This window comes from Astatotilapia calliptera, chromosome 20 (assembly GCF_964374335.1).
Source record: "Astatotilapia calliptera chromosome 20, fAstCal68.1, whole genome shotgun sequence".
NCBI lineage: Eukaryota > Metazoa > Chordata > Actinopteri > Cichliformes > Cichlidae > Astatotilapia > Astatotilapia calliptera.
Window position 1 is genome coordinate 2312170 of NC_137441.1, and position 17038 is coordinate 2329207.

Here is a 17038-nt window from a genome sequence, read left to right on the forward strand (position 1 = left end):
AAAAATGGTTCATAATAATTCAGTTTTATTTTTATAAAAGCAAATCTTCTATAGTAGCCAGGTCTATGTATTTGTCTCTGCAGTAACTCAGCGCTTCAGTCCAGTTCTTCAGCTCATAAACAAACTGGTAGTGATGTTTAACATCTGAGGCGACGGCACACAGGCCTGCAAACACAGTAAATAAATGAGTTTAGCTTCAATGCATTTCTGTGTAATCTATTCTGTTGGCAGAAAATTTGTGTCAGGAGTAAATATAACGCACTAATGCATCATCTTTTTCATTTCTGTGAAGAAAAACAATGAAAGTTGAAGTCCCTTAGAGTTACAGTAATAATCTTCATCACAAGGATCACACTTAAATATGATGATGGAAACGTAATAATTCAGACTTGCCTGATGCCGCTATGATGAACAGAGCTTTGTCCATTCTTGTATGTTCCCTGCTTTCTCCTTTGGTCCGACTGTTGTGACATGACTTCTCATCTTCATCTTCATGCAAAATGAATATGCAAGTTACTTCCAAGGAGGCGATGGATGCATGTGTGTGTGCAGAAGTCAATTCAAAACAAGTCAAATCAGTTTTCCTTACAGTCAATCATTTGCATGAGGGCGTCCTAGCTAATTAGGACATAAAGGAAACCTACTTGCACCCCATCTAGAAAAACATGGATGGAACAGAAGTAATAAGATTCACAGATATTTTATATACACTTTTATACCACTTCATGAAAAAGGTAAAGCCCTGAAATCACACAAGCACGAATATCATGAGATGGGCCGGCTCAAAACTGTGTTAAGGGTTCAAATATCGAGGAGGGATACAGGAGGGATTCAAAATCCCGTGTGGGTAGATGAACGGTCACACACTCAGCGTCGATCTCCACCCAATAATACACAAGCAGTTGTTTTTATAGCATCAGGGTATTATTGATGGCGCCCCCTCATGCGTCAAAGCAGATACAATACATGCATAACTTCCAAAACCACAAATGTTCTGGTAACGACTTTTGACACAGTTTGAGAAGAACATTTTCTTCGCCTCCAAGCCAGGTGCTTCCAGCTCATATACCAATATAAACAAACAAAAGACAATAATGAATAACCTGGTTATTCAAATAGCCTCATCCAGACAGCTCCTCAAAATAACCACCAAAAAATGCACACTTTACAGAGGAAACAAAGACATTTCAGAAGTACACTTCCTGACTTATTCTAAGTCATCTGTTACCAAGAAAACTCAAACGCAGCAGGTTGCTGAATACCCTCAGGCCTTTATTCAGGCCTGTTTCTAGATTATATGTGATATATGTATTGTAAGCATGTATGCAATCCTTCCATAGCTCTAGGCCACTTTGCTCAATAGATCGGCCGGACATCGCGCCGGATGAAGCTTCTGACCATCAATTAACTGACCGAGCTTCAACTCTTTAACCCTTTAAGACCTACCATAGAACCAAGTCCATCAGAGCTTATATTATATTTTTACCTGCTGTGGAGCCATTTTTGGGAGCATTTCAAGTTGCTATACATCAATACAACCATTACAGCCTAAATTTTAATAATATGTCTGCATTAAGTGCATAGTCATTACATAAATTGCAAAAAAGTGCAATAAACTACAAAAGAATTTAAAATCGTTTTTTTTAACATATATTTCTAGTTAGAGAAAATTAAGAGGCTTATCCCTCAAAACTGTAAATACAAAAAAGTTGCACAAAATAGTTTCCCACCACTTCATAGTTTTATTTTTGAAATACACCAATTATTATACACTGCAGGAAAAACGAAAATAAATATTATAGTGCAAATTTGCAAAAAAGCCGCATATGCATCAAAATAAACTATTTCCAGCTGTGCATTATGAGTCCTAAGCATCCCAGAAACGACACAGAAAGTCATAAAGTCAAAGATAACTTTTAAAAACACCAGTATAGGCTCATGAGGCCCTGATGGTAAAAAACTACATTTCTGCAAAAATGACATCACTTCCGGTTTTCGGGCAGGTAATGGTGGACATGCGATAGTTCATGCTGATGTCTATTCCAACATAGGAAGTGTTACAAACAGCTGATCGGCAAAGCGTGTTTCTGGAATATTATGTTTTTGTTGCTGCAAGTGCTTTTTATGCAGTTTTTGCAAAGCTATATGTGGAAGGAAACTGTGACCGAGGACAAGCTGATGGCATGAGATGTAATTACAGCTCCTCCGGTTTCATATGGAAAAAAATTATTGTGCTAGCTTACGTGGTTGCAGTGCTACTGGGATTTAAAAATAGTTACGCAAAACGGAGCGTGCCCGCTCTGATTGGTTTTAAAGGGTTAAAAGCACCAAAATGCAATGTGTATAAAATGATTACAGTTGCTCCTGCAATGAAAGATTATTATGTGATTATGCTAACACCTGAAATACAGACTTTAATGTAATATCAACAGCTCCAATAAATGCTTTAATGCAATGATTGTTATGTGGTTCTAATGCAATAATAATGACTTAATGCAAGGTTAATTAATGCAATGATAATACAGATAACAAGTAACAGTGAAATAATTTGTTTTATCCCACAACTGGAAGGTCCATGTCTGTAGGTTCAGCTGTGTCTCCCTCCTGTGTTTTGTTTCCCTTTGTGTATATAAGTGTGTCTTCTGTCGGGATGAGAATATTATTTTACTGTTACTATTCATAACCATTATTATTACTGTTGCATCACTTATGATTTATCATTTCATTAGAGCATTTATTGAAACTGTTGATGTTACATTAAAGTCTGTATTTCAGGTGTGAGCATAATTACATAACAATCTTTCATTGCAGGTCCAACCGTAATCATGTTATGCACATATTGCATTTTTGTGCTAATTAAAGAGTTGAAGGTCTGTCAAGTTAATTAATGGTTTGCTCCTCAAAGTACAGCTATTGAAAGGATTGCACGCATGCTTACAGTACAATTTACCACATATTATACATGCTGTCCAAAGATGGAATAAAGGCCTGTGTGCCCTGTGGTATTGAAGTTTGCCTGGTAACAGATGACGCAGAGGGAGGTCATGCACTAAGGTTAAAACACAGACACACAGTCTGCCTGAATACACATTCACAAATAAGTGAAGTGCAGTAAGTGATATAACAGGAAGCATCTGGCGGGTGGCGGAGGAACAGAGGAAGGAACTGTTCTTTTTTTAGAATATGTCCTTGGCAGAATTACTGGAACATGCATGTGTTTTTTATCTGCGTTGATGCATATTACTCGTCATCAACTATGTTATATATATGACACCCCATTTATTGTTCGGAGGAGATCAAGGCTGATGTTTTGCAGAGCTCATCTTCCCACATATATGTGTTTTAATAAAATCATTGTTTTGACGCACAATGGACCTTCAGTCGTATGTCTCTTTCCTCAAATACGAATCAGGACACTTCTCTCAGTGCTTGTTGTTGGTTCATCTGCTTTTCATGCCCTGTGTTTCATGTTTTCTTGTTTGTTTTGTTAGTTATCCCAGTTCAGGGGTCCGTTCTTCGTACCTCGCTTACTACATCCAAGATCAAATGACACATCCAAGATCAAATCATCGCGCTAACTTTGAGCTCGCTATTCCAGTTCTTCAAACACACCTGTTGTTGACGATTAGTACAGCTGGATGAAGTAATGTGAGATCACTGGGTGGCTTAACAGGGGCTACGCATCGAAAGTAGAAACATTGATCGGCAACCCTTTGATTGGTCGGCGAAAATGTCGAAGGAGCGCGCTCAGTATTTTTCTGCAGCAGAGGAAGAACTCTTGATTGAGGGATTTCAGGAGTTTCAGAGTTTAATTAAAACGCAAGGGAACACTGCAAAGGCTGCAGAAGCAAGGAGAGAGGGCTGGCAGGAAGTTGCTGACAAATTAAACTCGTAAGTAATTTAATAATAGAAATAATAATGGATTGGATTTATATAGCACTTTTAAAGGCACCCAAAGCGCTTTACAATACCACTATTCATTCACTCCCACATTCACACACTGGTGGAGGCAGCTACGGTTGTAGCCACAGCTGCCCTGGGGCAGACTGACAGAGGCGAGGCTGCCATATCGCGCCATCGGCCCCTCTGGCCAACACCAGTAGGCGGTAGGGTAAATTTATTATATTACACTATATTATATTATATTATATTACATTATATTATATTATATTATATTATATCCTCTTTCACATTAGAGCCACGACAGGACCCACTAGAACATGGGAACAAGTAAAAGTGGAATATAAGAATATTCTACAGAATGGTAATATCTCCAAATGGAAGTTTTTCCTCCTAGCAAGGAAATACAGGTGCAGCAGTCAGAGTATTGCTGAAAGGGATCTCCTGAGAAATCTTAAGAGATTTCTATTGCTTTTAGTCTCTTGAAAAGAGACCCTGAAATAATCTGTTTGTTTATAACAGCAACCAAGAAAAGGGCAGAGCAAAAAAAGACAGGTGGTGGTTGATAGGTTTGTAGCCTGAACTTATTCGCTGGAACGTTGACGACAATACAATTACACAACAAAGCAAGACACGAAGTAGGCAAAGTTCTTCAGCCGTTCCTTCGCTTGACCCCAGTTGCTCTCGTCCATTTTCCCGTAACACTGCTCTTTTATTGAGGTTACATGAATATGCATAGGTTCATTAACATATGACGTCTACATACACACAAAGAGTACCTTGCCTGTGTGTGTGTGTGTGTGTGTGAGGTCAAGATGTGACCCTGTGAAGACTCTCCAAAGCTGGTGCCAGGAGTCTAGCGGGTCCGTCTGAACAAAGGGCTCTTATACTTAAAGAGATGTACGTGTGTTTGCTATACCATATATCAATAAGAGAAGATACGACCTCTCCTAGGAGGTGTGTGATCTATGCCAGAACACTCTGTAGAGGAGTGAACGCACTCCCGTCTTCATGCTACACAGAGTTGTTACAGACCTCCTAGGATGAGACATTCTTTCAATCTACAAATGATTATATACTTCTAAGCATATATGAGTAAATATTTCTAAGCATAAATGACAATCAACAATACAAAACCTAACATTCCCCCTTTTGACAATTATGCTAGAAAAGTTCCCAGTTATGAATACCTCATGTCTGACAGTTTCAATACAAACCTTTTTATACTCAGCATATGTCAAATCACCCTAGATTACTGAAAAAGTACACAGTTTAACAAATGTGTTTGCAGTTATCCCATTCCTCATTGATCTCATCCAATGGCAAACTGCCATCCTCGAACTCCCTCTGCGCTGTCGATGGAGCTTGGCACGCTCCCCTCATCCTTCAGGTGTCCGTCTGTTGTCCACAATCTCCTCTGTTGGTCTCTGGAAATCCCCTTTGGCACAGCTCTCATTCCAACGCAGTTTCATGGTCCTTGCTGTGGCTCCAAAGTCTGGTCTCATGATGGGCCCCAACCAGCTCGACCTTTGACCTCAACCACTGCCTGGGCTGTCAGCTATGCCTGGAATGGTTCTTGCTTCTCACTGGGCCTCTTAAGATTTCTCAGGAGATCCCTTTCAGCAATACTCTGACTGCTGCACCTGTATTTCCTTGCTAGGAGGAAAAACTTCCATTTGGAGAGCATGTCAACAATCATCAAACCACATTTTTTAGTTCAGTGAACTTCACTTATAGGCCATCAAAGCCTCATCTGAACACGGATGTACGACTTGCATAGGTTTAATACCTGTAAATAAACGGTTAATCATAGAAAACATTATTTCATGTTAATCCTGGACCCCTCCTCTTGACTCATGGACACTCCCACGAGTCAACCCATCAAACCTGGATCCCTGTCCTAAAGAAAAAGGTTAGCTAGATCATGTCCCAGGCAACATCAGGGCATCTCCGCTGGAGTAGCTCCGTAACCCTGCAATAAAAGATGTTAGCGTGTTTTGCATATTAAGTTTGCTTAACACCTGGCTCTCCCAGGAGCCTGCATACACACCATCGTGGCCTGGAAAGCAAAATCTGGAAGTGAAATCAAACTTCACACTTGTAAATAATTGTATCATAAAAGTAATAAAGCATTCAACATCAGCAAGACAAGTGTCATGTGCAGGTTTTCCCAAATCAGTAAACTACAACTATTACCCTAATTTGCCTCAGACATGGATCATCCCATGTGCTCAGTTAACATTAATGTAATCGGTGACTGCCCTTAAGCAAAGTCACTCCACTCATATATTACTATGGGCTCAAAAGTGGCCAGCAAATGAGCCCATATTAAACTATCCCATAAACACTGCATCTCTTATTTGTTTTTCCTCATGTCACTTGTCCGCTTCTGCTGAATCCTCTACATGCATTCTTAGAAAAACAAACATTAGCAATACACATTGACTGTGGTCAGACGCAGGTCGACAGGTTCCAGAGGTGCCATAAAAAGACCATAAAGTTAGCCATCCATTGCTGTGGAAAGAAGTGACACTAGTTTTCAACACAGGAAATTTCTCACATGTTATTCACATCATCAAAGTAACCTTCACATTATCCCAACAACACAGTGTAACAGCACCACCACTCATGACCTGGAAACACAGTTTCTTCACATATAAACCCAGAAATCCTGTAGTAGGAAAAAACATCAACCAGTTGTCCTGGTATAAATCACGTGATCAAACCACATGAAGAACTGTAATGCTGTAGAAAAGAAAATGCAAATGTTAGCGCTGCGCAGGTGTATACACACTTTCTCACAGTTTCCTCTGTGAGCAACACAAGGTAGTGAATAACACCCCTGGTAGATGCACAGACACAGAAAGTGGCACTTAAAAGGTTAAATCATCACGCAACCTCGAATGTTGCTGTCATCTTTCTGCTCCTGTAAAAGGAAATACACATAGATTCATCTGCACCTTTGTCAGGTGGGGGTTAACTCCGCACAGTCGTGTTACATCAGTAAAGTCTTGTCAGCTTTTGTCAGCTTTTACCAGTCAGTCAGTCAGTTTTTTTTCTTTCACTCATTCATTCATACATTCATTCTTTCTTTCTTTGTTGATAGTCGAACCTATCGTCGCATTTAGTTTCCACTCTCAGCAAAATGACGTCATTTCAAAAGAAAAAGAACTTTAGCTCGGAATACATCGCTGAATCCTTTTTGGACAGGAACTTACTTTCTAATTGTCCCAAATAAGTGGCTTTCTCCAGAGCCCATTTTAATGTGGAGAAACTCGTAACAATTTCCTCGACGACGTGTCGTACAGCACTTTCTGTTCTAATCGTGCAGATCTGCTCAAACGACAGAGATTATCGAACAAAACTTTCAGTGCACTGTGAAAGTATCAAAATAAAAAAGCCTTGTTAAGTCATGACACAAGCTCCTCATCTCAGGAGGGTAAATCATACCATTAGCATGGTTTATCATACCATCATACTAATTGGCAGGCTCAACTTCACAACAAAAGGAAAAATTTTCAGCTAGATTCACTCCAAACCAACCATCAGCTGCACAACACACAACATAACCCTAATGTCCTATTAGCTATGAGTTTAATCCCCAGGTCTGTGCTCTTCACTCATTTAGGCCACAGATTTTATTCCGTTTTCCTTTTTCCCTTCATCCTAAAACATGTGACATGGTGTCATGAACTTCACAAAGGAAGTTTGTTCTGACGTATCCAGAATTGTGTATCTAGGTACAGGATTCACTCGCACATCAAAATAGGGCTTCGGAGTTGACGTCACGCCGCAATGCATTGTGGGAGCGCGGCGGCATTTTCGGGGTCTACGAATCAAATCAAACACACTGTGTTGGAACGACGATTACAAGATGCTTAAAAGCAGCTTAAAAGAGAATGGACTGTATAGAGACCGATTGCGTCCAGAGGCGAAGCGGCGGTACTTGCAGAAAATAGCCTGCATTGGAAATGTGGACCCGTATGAAATACGGCCGTGGAGTAGAAACCCTGAAGACCAACCGCTATTGACGTAGCCTGATATATTTCATACCTTATCTGTGGAGTCAGCGCGTACAAGTCGTCATTCAATCAAAGGTAAGTCAGTTCGAGTACAGCGAGTGAAATGCGTTTGATTTCCCTGCAAACATTCAGATTACTGCAGCATAAATTCATTCATGAGGGGAAATTACAGTGAGAACATGTGGAGACTGTTAGGTGGATAACATAGTGAGTTCAGTGCATTGATGAGACACTGTCCTGAAGGATTTAGTTATTCTCTATGGTTAAAGAAATTGCAATGATTTATTAATGTTTATTATAAATAATTCTAATTATACATCTTGCTTCCATATTTGTATCTTGTGTCACTGAAAATACATTTTATTTTAATTTTATACTTTGATTAATGACCTGCAGAATCTCCTTAACATATTAAGTGATTCATAATTGTCACTTTATGCTTTCTCCATCTCTAAAGTGATGACATCCTTGCATTACATACTTTAGGTTCATTTTCTGCAGGCAGGTTTCTGACAGAACAGACAGATTTAGACTATAACATGCAGCGTTCTATAGATGGACACATAAAGAAATGAAAAATGACATGTATGTGCTAACTTTCTTGACACTTTGTTACATTTATGATAAAGTAGATTAAACACATTTGTGTCGGCCTTGGCTCATAGTTCTTGTCTTTAAATGAACTTTGTCTGTGTGTGTTTCAGGTGCTGCACTCTAAGACTGAATGAACCAGCATTGCAGCCATGGGTCACTGTGAGCATCACAGGGAAGGTTGAAGCCGCCCGCTGCACCTGTATGGCCGGAGTCGCAGAGACCTGCACCCACGTCGCTGCTCTTCTGTCTAAAGTAGACGGAACAGTGTTGATCCGTGGCACAAGGACTGTTACAGATGAACCTGCATACTGGGTTTTGCCTGGTAATAATACCAAGATACACCCAGAGGTTGGCCATAAGATAGACGACTTCTCTTCAGCTGCCCAAAAAAAGGCTCTTGATCAAAACATACACAGACCATCTGTAGTGACGGGTAAAAGGAGCCGTCCTCAAAAAAGAAAAACCCCACCTGCTACTGTGGAGGAGTTGTCACTGCTATAATGCCATCATGTTTTATCTAGGGGTCTAGATGTATGCCTGTAGTGCACTGCTGTGTAAATAATTTGCATTTACTGAATATGTACTGACTGAGTCCCACTGTTCAAAAGTTGAATAAAGAAACTAAATTATTTTGCCTTTTTTTTTTATTAAAACCACTTTATAGAACATCACATCAGTAACAGTGTAGAATCCATGTCATTTACAGTTTACAAATGACAAAATGTTTACACCAAATCATGAGTGTTTACATGATATCACCCACTACTAACATTACTTTATTTACTGTATCTTTTGAAAAAATAACAGCACAAGACTTAAGAACATTTAACAGGAGCAGGTTTCATTCTTCTCTGGTTTTATTATCACACTGTTCACCAAACGCAGCAAACCTTCACCATCTTATCCAGAAGGGTCACCTCTTCACCCTCACATGGAAGAAGTAATCTGATTGGCATGGTGGTTTGTTTGAAGCAGGTCCCTCGTGTAGCGCTGGAAACCAGTCATGATGTTTCATCCATTTCATCGGCTGGTTTGCTGCAATAATGCCAAATAATTAGCAACTCTATAAATAGACGGTAGTTCTGCAAAATCACTCAGTAGGATGTTTGTTCTAATTTGCTATGAGCTCAGAGCGCATCGAAAATGAAACTAATAGGCTATAAAGAGAGATATGAACATATTTAGAACTTACCGGAATGAAACTGTCTGGAGCACCAACAGATATTTGGAGATGGAAGAGAGCTGCACGTCAGCTCGTCTCACAGCTGCTATCCAGGCTAGACGCCTTCGTTTGGTAACATCGATACACGAGCTGCCTCATGTCGCTTCCAGGTTGGGAAAGCATAAAAAGACAATCCAACCTTATTCCCGTGCCGGTCGTAAGATCGAACATTGCAGCCGAGCACACAGCAAGTACGAACCATGGCTATGCTATCGCTCCTAGCTTAGACCCCCAAAATGGTGAATCGGGCCAAAATCCTTTCCACGCCCACCCCCGTGACATCACGCTCCGAAGCCCTATAGGAAACTCAGTGTTTTAGAGTCTCCACTCAACACACAACAAACTCCAACACATCTCATTCACTCGTGCTAAAATTCAGTCACCTTTCCTTAATCTAAGAACGATCAACTAATTTGCATATCAGCTATTAACCCACTAAGTTGACAGGACAACAGAAATGCACGTTCAAAATGTTATCACAAAAATAGAATTTCCCTCATACAGTAAATTACTTGTGCTGCATCAATCAAGCAGCAAGCATTTCCCAATTTACTATATCAACGACTAAATTTATTGTCTGATCACTGGTTGGTCAAACCAGAATCTTTTTTTTTTTTCCACAAAAGTTAAACTGTTGTCCTGCAACCTAGAGAGTTAATTGTCAGCATTGGATAAATTCAGTATTTGATAACAAGTGTCTGTTAAATTCACACTATTTTAAACACTGACGAGAGATAACAAGCTAATTTTCATTGCATGTGTGTTTGTGTTATTAGGCAGGTTTAATCAATGTCTGTGGAGCTGCATCTCCAGCAGGGCATGTTCTTAAAGCTGCCTTTCCTACACACTTCTCTGCTATTATTTGACCATTTCTTAACTAATGTGCTATGAGTCCACTGGTCTTTGCATCACACGAGGTGACTTGGACAAGATGATAAACAGACTCACATGCTTAAGATGTTGTGTAATCTTCATGAGCTCTCTTGTGTTTGTAAGTGTTAGTAGGGTTAATGCATGTTCTGCTTGTGTGTGTGATTTTGTATATGTTTCTTTTTTTGCAGTGTTTCAGACTCCTTCACAATTTTCCAACTTAAGCAGTCAGTTTTCTTTTCCCCAGGTTTGCTAACCCAAATTTTGATTTCCCACATTAAATAACAGCATTCCTCTGTGTTTCCACTTACTCTCACTCTGTTGTCCTCTCCCACTTTGACAGTCCAACAGCCGGCAGTTCTCCTTCAACTTTGTCCTGTGTTTCACTGTCTCTTCTTGCCATTTTACTGCAAGGTGGCAAATGTCAAACTCCAACAGTCTCCTCAGTTCTCCTCAAACGTTCTTTTCACATGCACAGTGAATTTGCAGCTTCTTGTAAACACAGTGCCATTCATCCGATCAGGCAGGATGATGGGTTTGCTCTTCTTCTCCGATGCTGTTTGTCCACACTGCTGCTGCTTGCTGGGACTCTTTGCTCAGGACTTTGCTGCTGTCTCTTTATCTGCCATGCTATTGCTCTTTGGAGCTGCATTCCTTGTCTTCAGGGAGGAGTGAGAGCTTGCTTGTGAGGTTGAGAAACACATGGCGCTGTAAATAAGTCAGCCAGAAACTTGGCCTGCATGTTTCCAATGATGTTAAACTATAACTTTCTTCCGACCGCTGCATGTGGAAAATTGATTCAGGTCTGCTTTTCACCTGAAAGTGACAAACTAACAAACTAAGACATTTTCATTATTATCATCACTGCTTAATCAACACACATCTCTCTCTCTCTCTGTGTGTGTGTTTTTGTGAACAATCCTTTCTTAAAAGCAGAAAATGAAATTGTAGTTGTTTTTGGCTAATCAACACAAAACCTTTTTCCTATGTTTTTTTTTCATCTACAATACAAATTCTTTCTTCTTCACTCTTTTTTTCTTTCTTTACAATAGCTGGTGACCCGCAGAATCAGCGCTCTCACAATCAGAGGCAATTACTTTTACACAGCGCACAAAAACACTGTGACGTCAGACACATTCACACTCACTTTGTCAGTTGCATAAATAAATCATATGGCTGATGATATGTGCCATGGTGATCCATAGGCAGGATCACAAGTTTATCTAATTATTTTTAACTCAACAAAACAAATAAACAAAAACATGATGCTGATGCTATGAACACTCCACACACATGAGTCAAGATGCAGGAAAACTGCTCACGGAAACGCTGCACACTCCAGTTATCACAGTTATCATAGCTCTGTTTCCCTCTCTTTGAGTAGTCCTCAGACAGCTCTCGATCTGATAATGTGTAGCTTGCTCATCAGCTCAGAAGAGACCGCAACGCAACCTCACACAGTGGTTGTGTGCTTTGCCCACAGTGGCAAAGACTTGCACTTTCATATTCAATTCAGCTTCTCCATCATGTACTTTTAGATGTTTCATACAGGGTTCAGCATATTAGTTGTTTTCACAGGTGTGCTCTATATCTCAACAATGGCTCATAATAAGACGACAGTCTTTCACACAGGTCAAGTGCCTCTATGCACATCATTAGTTTAAATATTTGCCTATATCACTTCACCTCATATGTCATTGTACTGAATTTGAGCAACCACAAGCTTAATGCAGATTACTTTTAGCAATTATCCACCTCAATTAAATCTATGGTCTGGCACACAGGCTGTTGTCGAACAGGGCAAGCTAAAGAATAAACATTTTGTGTCAGCAAGGGGTGGGGGAAAGCCATTCACCAGAGCATATCTTAAGTGCTGCTGATGTGGGCTGGCCTTCTCCACACGCTCTTCACAACAACAGCTGCTGACGTCACAGACCACGTGTTCTGCTCCGCACACACTCACACAACAACAACAACAACGACGACGGCAACAACGACAACAACACAAAATAGGCCTATCGTCCAGCATAGTCTGGACCCCGCGGAACTTCTCAACGTCCCACAAAGTGGCGGAGAACTCACCTCTCGCTGCACAAAGTAGCGAGGAACCTCTCGCTGCACAAAGTGGCGGAGAACTCACCTCTCGCTGCACAAAGTAGCAAGGAACCTCTTGCTCCACAAAGTAGCGAACTTCTCAACGCCCCACAAAGTGGCGGAGAACTCACCTCTCGCTGCACAAAGTAGCGAGGAACCTCTCGCTGCACAAAGTAGCAAGGAACCTCTCGCTCCACAAAGTGGCGGAGAACTCACCTCTCGCTGCACAAAGTAGCGAGGAACCTCTTGCTCCACAAAGTAGCAAGGAATCTCTTTCTCCACAAAGTAGCGAACTTCTCAACGCCCCACAAAGTGGCGGAGAACTCACCTCTCGCTGCACAAAGTAGCGAGGAACCTCTCGCTGCACAAAGTGGCGGAGAACTCACCTCTCGCTGCACAAAGTAGCGAGGAACCTCTTGCTCCACAAAGTAGCAAGGAACCTCTTTCTCCACAAAGTAGCGAACTTCTCAACGCCCCACAAAGTGGCGGAGACTGCACAACCACACGGTTATAGAGTCGGGCTCTTTAAACTTACTCGGCGTTGCTTAGCGTGTAATATCAGCCTCGGATCCCGCCGATCGTCATTCATCGAGGAGAAAAGACAGACAGCTAATCCACAGGAACTTCCTGGCTGACGTCAGTCTGTCAACGTGTCCCTCCTCCCCTCGGTGAATGTCGATTCCAGGGAGCCGGCTCTCGAAGGACCAATTAATGATAGGTTTGTAGCCTGAACCTATTCGCTGGAACGTTGAAGACAATACAAATACACAACAAAGCAAGACACGAAGTAGGCAAAGTTCTTCAGGTTTCTTGTGCACGGGAGAGACCGGACAAACGCCGTTCCTTCGCTTGACCCCAGTTGCTCTCGTCCGTTCTCCCGTAACACTGCTCTTTTATTGAGGTTACATGAATATGCATAAGTTCATTAACATACACTGAACAAAAATATAAACGCAACACTTTTGTTTTTGCTCCCATTCCCCATGGGGTGGACATAGAGACCTAAAATTCATTCCAGATACACAATATAACCATCCCTCCCAAACAGTGGTCACAAATCAGTCCAAATGTGTGGTAGTGGGCACATCTGCTATATTGAGATAATCCATCCCACCTCACAGGTGTGCCACATCAGGATGCTGATCTGACATCATGAGTAGTGCACAGGTGTACCTCAGACTGCCCACAACAAAAGGCCACCCTGGAATGTGCAGTTTTGTCTCACAGCAAAATGCCACAGATGCCACAAGCAATGAGGGAGCGTGCAATTGGCATGCTGACAGCAGGAATGTCAACCAGATCTGTCGCCCGTGCATTGAATGTTCATTTCTCAACCATAAGCCGTCTCCACAGGCGTTTCAGAGAATATGGCAGCACATCCAACCGGCCTCACAACCGCAGACCTCGTGTAACCACACCAGCCCAGGACCTCCACATCCAGCAGGTTCACCTCCAAGATCGTCTGAGACCAGCCACCCAGACAGCTGCTGGAACAATTGGTTTGCACAACCAAACAATTTCTGCACAAACTGTCAGAAACCGTCTCAGGGACGCTCAACTGCATGCCCGTCGTCCTCATCGGGGTCTTGACCTGACTCCAGCTCGTCGCCGTAACAGACTTGTGTGGGCAAATGCTCACATTCGATGGCGTCTGGCACGTTGGAGAGGTGTGCGCTTCACGGATGAATCATGGTTCACATTGTTCAGGACAGATGGCAGCTGAGAATGTCCCAGTTCTTGCATGGCCAGCATACTCACCGGACATGTCACCCATTGAGCATGTTCGGGATGTGCTTGACCGGCGTATACGACAGCGTGTACCAGTTCCCACGAATATCCAACAACCTCGCACAGCCATTGAAGTGGAGTGGACCAACATTCCACAGGCCACAACTGACAATCTGATAGACTCCATGCGACGATGTGTTGCACTGCATGAGGCAAATGGTGGTCACACCAGATACTGACCGGTTCTGGGTCCCCAGACCCCCAATAGCGCAAAAAACTGCACATTCCAGGGTGGCCTTTTGTTGTGGGCAGTCTGAGGTACACCTGTGCACTACTCATGATGTCAGATCAGCATCCTGATGTGGCACACCTGTGAGGTGGGATGGATTATCTCAATATAGCAGATGTTCCCACTACCACACATTTGGACTGATTTGTGACCACTGTTTGGGAGGGATGGTTATATTGTGTATCTGGAATGAATTTTAGGTCTCTACGTCCATCCCATGGGGAATGGGAGCAAAAACAAAAGTGTTGCGTTTATATTTTTGTTCAGTGTAACAAACAAAACTCCCTAATGGTCCCTACGCTTTCCTACACAAAATGAAAACCAAACAAAAGACAATTCTCTTACCTAACTTTCTACATGAAAAACAGGAGAAAACTTAATCAACAAAAATGGCTTCTCACGCCTACTAGGCTGCTGATGGATATTAAACTCACTGATCAGATTCCTGTAGCCAAATCCTATAATGCGGTCCCACGTGCTCTCTATGATGAAGTAAAAAGTCACATTCAGGACTTGTTAAAAAAGACTTTATCCGCTGTTGGGGGAAACTCTGTTAAAGACCCAGGAGAAATAAAGACACAATGAGACAAAGTTACTTTCTTTATCAAACGTATACACGGGTGAGCTGCGAACAACTCACAACGTGAACAGAGGCTTGGCACTTTTTTATAGGAAAGACAGTGAGAACAGGATAAGAAAATACAAAACAGATAAAATAAACAACTCCATATGTGGCGCTAGTCTCGTCAGCAGAGAGCTGTGAGAAAGCTGTGAGAGATAAAACAATCTAAAACAATATGTCCCAAAACAGTGTCTTTGCTGAGAAAGTCTAAAAGGATAATTCTAAACTAATCTAACCATAGACAAAGGGCATCTTTGTACATTTAAAAGAAGGTAAAGAAACACAGAATAATTTTTCCTGTAACATCCGCAAATCAACCTCACCATATGCCTCTCCAATAGTGTGTGTGAGGAGGCGGGATGGAGGCCTGAGACTGTGTGTCGATTATAGGGGCCTCAATAAAAAGACCATTCCAGACAGACACCCTATTCCACGAATACAGGAAATCCTTGATGGACTTGGCGGTAATACGTGGTTTAGTGTGCTTGACCAAGGCAAAGCGTACTATCAAGGTGAAATCAGCGAAGACTTGAAAATATATACCACCTTCACAACACCCTGGGGGCTGTATGAATGGAATAGAATTCCATTTGGACTCACCAATGCGCCTTCAGCTTTCCAATGTAGTATGGAGGAAAGTTTAGAAGGCTTGAGGGACAAAATATGCACTCCATATTTAGATGATGTTTTAGTGTACAGTCAAACATTTGAGCAGCATATTGAAGATTTGAGATCAGTTCTCAAACGTCAGCAGGCTTGGGGCGTAAAACTAAGACCTGATAAATGTGACTTGTTTAAAAATGAGGACGGTTACAAAATGGATGAAAAAGAGGTACAAGCAGGACGAGCTTTGAAGGACAACCCACCGACAAACATTAAAGAGCTGAGAAAGCTTTTAGGATACTACCGAAGCTATGCACAAGATTTTTCAAGACATGCAATGTGACTATATGATTTACTCTCAGTTGACCAAACACCAGCGCGGTCAGCCAAGGCGGGGCATGCTGCACCCACCCAAAAAAATCATATGGAGTGACAGCCACCCAAAAAGCACTAGACTATTTGGTGGATGTTTTGACTAATCCACCCGTGATGGCTTATCCTAAGTTTGAGGAACCCTTCATTCTGCACATCGATGCATCAGAAGAAGGCCCTGGTGCAGTTTTGTACCAGAGGCAGGACAGTAAATTAAGAGTAATTGGATATGGATCAAGAACATTAACACAGGCTGAGAAGAACTACAGGTGGCACTCAGGGAAACTGGAGTTTTTGGCACTAAAATGGGCGGCGACTGAGCGCTTTAGAGACTATTTGTTATATGTTTCCTCAGTGACAGTATACAGTGACAACAACCCTTTAACCCAGGGGTGGGCAATCTCAGTCCACGAGGGCCGGTGTCCCTGCAGGTTTTAGATGTGTCCTCGAACCAACACAGCTGATTTAAATGGCTAAATTAGCTCAACATGTCCTGAAGTTCTCCAGAGGCCTGGTAACGAACTAATCATGTGATTCAGGTGTGTTGACCCAAGGTGAGATCTAAAACCCGCAGGGACACCGGCCCTCGTGGACTGAGATTGCCCACCCCTGCTTTAACCTATGTTTTAGGCACAGGTAAACTGAATGCGACAGGACACAGATGGGTTTCCGAGCTGGCTGATTTTAACATAACACTGAAATACAGACCTGGAAAAAGTAAC

At 41.8% G+C, this 17038-nt stretch overlaps 2 long non-coding RNA genes across 2 annotated transcripts; one reads left to right on the plus strand and one right to left on the minus strand.

Moving 5' to 3' along the window:
* The first annotated feature begins 7684 nt into the window (after positions 1-7684).
* On the plus strand, positions 7685-9145 carry LOC145423284 (uncharacterized). Its single transcript, XR_013904364.1, has 2 exons — positions 7685-7997; positions 8627-9145. It is a non-coding gene; the product is annotated as an uncharacterized LOC145423284 (long non-coding RNA).
* On the minus strand, positions 9146-10013 carry LOC145423285 (uncharacterized). The gene is made up of 2 exons (XR_013904365.1): positions 9709-10013; positions 9146-9551 (listed from the first exon to the last, which is right to left on the minus strand). It is a non-coding gene; the product is annotated as an uncharacterized LOC145423285 (long non-coding RNA).
* Between the last annotated feature and the right edge of the window lie 7025 nt (positions 10014-17038).